The 5,580-nt window shown below is 37.0% G+C and overlaps 1 non-coding gene across 1 annotated transcript; it reads right to left on the bottom strand.

The window, feature by feature from the left end:
- Positions 1-1,747: 1,747 nt before the first annotated feature.
- TRNAA-AGC lies at positions 1,748-1,820 on the bottom strand. Its single transcript has one exon. It is a non-coding gene; the product is annotated as a tRNA-Ala (tRNA).
- Between the last annotated feature and the right edge of the window lie 3,760 nt (positions 1,821-5,580).

Genomic DNA, 5,580 nt, shown 5'->3' with positions numbered 1-5,580 from the left:
ATCACAAATTAAATTTCTCGTCACTAATTTGAAACTTGTAAAGCTTCTAGATTACAAATTATTTTTCCCATCCCAAATTTGAAATTATTAAAGCTTGTATATCACAAATTAAATTTCTCGTCACTAATTTGAAACTTGTAAAGCTTCTAGATTACAAATTATTTTTCCCATCCCAAATTTGAAATTATTAAAGCTTGTATATCACAAATTAAATTTCTCGTCACTAATTTGAAACTTGTAAAGCTTCTAGATTACAAATTATTTTTCCCATCCCAAATTTGAAATTATTAAAGCTTGTATATCACAAATTAAATTTCTCGTCACTAATTTGAAACTTGTAAAGCTTCTAGATTACAAATTATTTTTCCCATCCCAAATTTGAAATTATTAAAGCTTGTATATCACAAATTAAATTTCTCGTCACTAATTTGAAACTTGTAAAGCTTCTAGATTACAAATTATTTTTCCCATCCCAAATTTGAAATTATTAAAGCTTGTATATCACAAATTAAATTTCTCGTCACTAATTTGAAACTTGTAAAGCTTCTAGATTACAAATTATTTTTCCCATCCCAAATTTGAAATTATTAAAGCTTGTATATCACAAATTAAATTTCTCGTCACTAATTTGAAACTTGTAAAGCTTCTAGATTACAAATTATTTTTCCCATCCCAAATTTGAAATTATTAAAGCTTGTATATCACAAATTAAATTTCTCGTCACTAATTTGAAACTTGTAAAGCTTCTAGATTACAAATTATTTTTCCCATCCCAAATTTGAAATTATTAAAGCTTGTATATCACAAATTAAATTTCTCGTCACTAATTTGAAACTTGTAAAGCTTCTAGATTACAAATTATTTTTCCCATCCCAAATTTGAAATTATTAAAGCTTGTATATTACAGGAATTGGAGATGTGGGGTATCGATCCCCGTACCTCTCGCATGCAAAGCGAGCACTCTACCATCTAGCTACATCCCCACACTAATAAATTTGATATTATATATGTGTTTATAAGGGCATATGTTAAACAAGGTAATTGACTTGATTCAATCTTTTAATTGGATTTGACTGGTGTGGAATTACATTCCAATTGATAACATCAATCCAATCTTAAATTATAACAGCCCAGAGTCAGAGTTTGTTGAAGAAGAAAAACAACTAGGCAATTCAAATTATACGAACCTTGAAGAGCCTCATTATACAAGAGAACTGACTCCCTTGTAGTCCCTCGCCTTTACATTCTACATCAGAAAATAAAAATGGCTGAGGCAAATGCATTTAAGCAAAATAACCACACAGATCGAAGTACTATTGGTCAAGCAATAAATGAACTACAAGAAACTTTGATGCCAAATACCGAATAGTGATGTTTTCACTCATAAAATTATATTAGTTTTTCACATTATATTAACGTTTTTTGATATTAGTCTGGCTACCAAACGGAAAACCAATGCATTGTATGTAATTGTAATGGCATGCTCTGGGAAGCAAAAAGTTAATTCCAAGAAATAAGAAAGAAAAGATGCTTTTGTGCTTCGATATATAAATATGTTAAAGAACGAAAAACCAAAACGTTGAAAATTGACAGAAAATATTTTCTATTACTATTTAAAAACTTGTAAAGCTTGTAGATCACAAATTAAATTTCCCGTCACTAATTTGAAACTTGTAAAGCTTGTAGATTACAAATTATTTTTCCCATCACAAATTTGGAATTATTAAAGCTTGTATATTACAGGAATTGGAGATGCGGGGTATCGATCCCCGTACCTCTCGCATGCTAAGCGAGCGCTCTACCATCTGAGCTACATCCCCACACTAATAAATTAAATAAATATATGTGTTTATAAGGGCATGTGTTAAACAAGGTAATTGACTGGTGTGCAATTACATTCCAATTGATAACATCAATCCAATCTTAAATTATAATAGTGAAGGATGTAATTTAGTGAGAGGTGAAAGTGAAGTGGTAAAACGTAGAGTCAAGACTCCCCGAGTGTCGTGTCTCTCAAGGATGGCGAATGGGAACCGAATATGTGTGGCATTTAGGAAGTTGAAAGGTAAGAGTTACAAGAATCAAAGGAGAATGTTTTGTTCATGGTTGGTTGGGTGAAAGGGATAGAAAATACAAAAGGTAAAAGGGAAGGGGTGCATGCCAAAGTTAAGCCAAAGGATTGATTATCGTAGGTAGCTTGGAATTGGGTTTCGGGATTGATCTAGGGAGTCACGGTCTTTGTATTGAGTGGCGTCACACTCAAATCTCAATCCTCATTCGTTTGAGGCATTTTATCGAACACCTTGCCTACCACTCCTCTCGGATCTCATCCTTTTGGATTAAGAGCGGAGATATAGATGAGTTGGGCTCGTGAGAGGCCGCTATCGCGCACACTCTCACTTCCACTCGGTTCACTAACTATCCCGGCCGGAAATAGAAGCAAAGATTGAACAACATCATCCACACATTCATCAATCATACTCCCACAATACCAAGATCATAATATCAAATTATAAGCATCAATCCATAGATCAACAAGGGCACACACACCCAACTACTCTACTCTACCATAATAAACATAAATAGAAGCAATATAAACAATGCAAGAATATAAAAGAGTAAAATTTATATTAATAGAAGAGAAATTATACCTAAAGAGTTCTTGGATCTACATCTTCATCTTCAAATCCTAAATCTATATATTCTAAGGAGGAATGTTTTCTTCCCCAAAGGGGAAGAATTTGGAAAGGGAAAGCAGATCTAAAGCTATTGGGAGCTGCTAGAAACTGATCTAAAAGACCTATAAAGGGCATATATATAGCCCCCAAAATTTTGCCCTAGTAATTTCCGCGCTGTATCGCGTCCACGCGGCTCACACGCGTGTGAGCGTGCGTGGGAGCGAACCAGTAAGCAACCACGCCGCTCACACGCGTGTGAGCGTGCGTGGTGAAGTTTGCTTCTTCTGTCTTCTTCTATGTTGTAGTTCTCGTCGATACGGTTCCATAGCCACCTGCCTCGCCTCATTCGGACATTCCTAGCTCCGGTTACGTCCGTTTTACTAAAGTGTCGCCGGAATGCCCTGCGAAGTGCAAGAAATGTGCAAATTATATAAAAACACACAAGATTAGTCCCTAGACCTACATGCAATGAAATTACCCTATCTTAGCATGTTTCTAGGCCTAATGGACGTCTATTATAGCATATTTTACACCAAAATGACCCCTAAAATATGGCTACTTTTGGCACTTATCAAATTTTCCACACTTTAACTTTGCTTGTCCTCAAGCAATTCACAATTAAACGCTAATCATTTAAGTGCCAAAGGTAGCTATGTTACTCAATCAATTAATCGGTCTTATTAACTCTAGGGTGTAACAACGGAGTGGGTGAAATTCCGCACATTATCTACACAGAATGGTAACCACATGCCATACACTCTAAGAATATACAAACGAAGCAAAACCCCTATGGTCTCATTTGGACAATGCAACGCACACACCCTTCATTCAACCAAGCATGCAATCCAAATTAGATTCACCTCAAATTTTACAAAGGCCTTCAAGCCGAGCCCCCTAGTGGGAACGGTGTGCACACCTCAACCAATACTTTTCAACTAAACGCCAATGCCCAACACGTAAAATAAGTGAGGGTAAGGACATGGACCGCTCATCGCCATGGCTTGGGCGATCACTCTATTTTCTCACTTCCTAGGATAACGTCATCAGGGGACCCGACTTCACATGGAGCTCCATGCTTTTTCAAAGACAGTGCAATGGGTGCCCGAATCCTAGCAAAGCGGCTCACCTCCGCTCTATTTTCTCATCTCCTAGGAGCATTTTATGTGGAAAACCGACTCCAGGTATAGCTTTTGCTTTTTATGAAGACTATGGTTGAACACAACCTAGCGAGATGGCTTTCCTTAATTTTTATCTCTAGGATTGGCCTTTTGCCTTTTCTACTGTTCCTCCATACAACCCCTCATGCCTTTTTCTTGGATTAAGGGATTTTTCACTCTAAGCTCACTATTAGGCTCACCTTTTGCCCCATACCCTACCAAAATTAGTTCAATTCCGGGCTTCGCTTTCACTTATCTTTCTAAAATTAAGGGGTGCACACTCCCACTTCGAGAGATCATTGACTAAGGTCTAAGGAAAATAAGAAGTGAATATCATGCAAGCATTCAAGAATTTAAAGCTCATTTGGTTAAAGAAGGGGTACTTCTCATGGATATTTAAAGAGAAAAAATTTTATTTTTGGCATATGATTAACATTCTCCCTAGATAATGTGAACAATGACACACTCTCCAAAGATAAAACACACCCATAAGACAAGACCAATAAATCAATCAAGCAAACAAGACATTATAAGCACAACGTGCGTCCTTTTCACACTTTAAAACAAACATCGTCCTCGATGTTGCCATGAAGATCAAGTGGAACAAAGGAGCATGGTCATTCAAAATCAATCAAACCCTTTCCACACTTTAGAAGTGTTTCCGGGGGTGTGGGGTATCAACAATATAGCATTTTGTGGGTGTAAAATAGCATGTGTTTATCAAGTATGCAAGGAACACGTATAACAGTTTAATTTCCACACTTTAGAATTGAAAAACGAGGCATAAAAAGTAGAAGGGATAAGAAGTTTACAACCAAGTAAGCATCCCTTCATTGCCACACTTTAAGCTTCCAACATCTCTTTTGCCTTCGTTCTTCAAGCTACATGAAACAATGTTAGCGCAAGAAGACAACCAATTGACGTGCAATGGCCTGGCGGAAGTTCTTTTATTTATAATGAAAGCATAAATCCTAAAACAAGGTAAGTAACTAAAACAAAAGCAATAAGAAAGATATGTAAATCAAGATTGGAGATGATTCTTAGCACGGCCAGACCTTGGAGACTCATAAAAATTGGATGAAAAGAAAATAATGCACGAAAATCTGTCGAGGACCTGTCCACGCGACTCACACGCATGGTGGTCCTCGTGGGTCAGCACAGGAAAGATTGCACGCCTGTCACCACGCGTGTGAGCAGGCGTGGTCAGCAGTGCTGATCACTTTCTTCGTCTCCCGGCTTTTGCCTTTCGTTTTTGATCCGGTTTAGCTCATTCGTCATGGCTTAGCACCAAAATCACCTGCATTGTTAGCTCAAGCAAGGCTATGCTAAAAAGAAAATTTACTAATAAACAAAGGAAAGTAAAAAGTAAACAAGAAATAAAATTTCTAATATCTAAGATAACGTTGGGACTGCCTCCCAAGTGCGCCATGGTTTAACGTTTCCTGGCCAAACGTTGTGTGCTCTATCCTTCGAAGCACATAGATTTTGGGACCTTACCAAGCGTCCCGCGAACTTTAGATTCAAGATATGCCCGAAGATGGGAAATATCCTTGAATTTGGAAACTAAGGAGAGGAAAATAAAATTTAACGATAAGTAAGCTCGGGGTATTATTTCAAGATCGATGTTCATAGATAACATACCCCTGCTTTTCTTTCTCCTTAGAGGTTCTTACCCTTGCAACCTTTTCCTTAAAGACTCCCCAATATACACACTCTCTACCTTCTATCCTATCTAGAGCAATTTC

Source organism: Ipomoea triloba, chromosome 13 (genome assembly GCF_003576645.1).
Source record: "Ipomoea triloba cultivar NCNSP0323 chromosome 13, ASM357664v1".
In the NCBI taxonomy this organism is placed as follows: Eukaryota; Viridiplantae; Streptophyta; class Magnoliopsida; order Solanales; family Convolvulaceae; genus Ipomoea; species Ipomoea triloba.
This window is presented reverse-complemented; position numbering and strand designations above follow the sequence as displayed.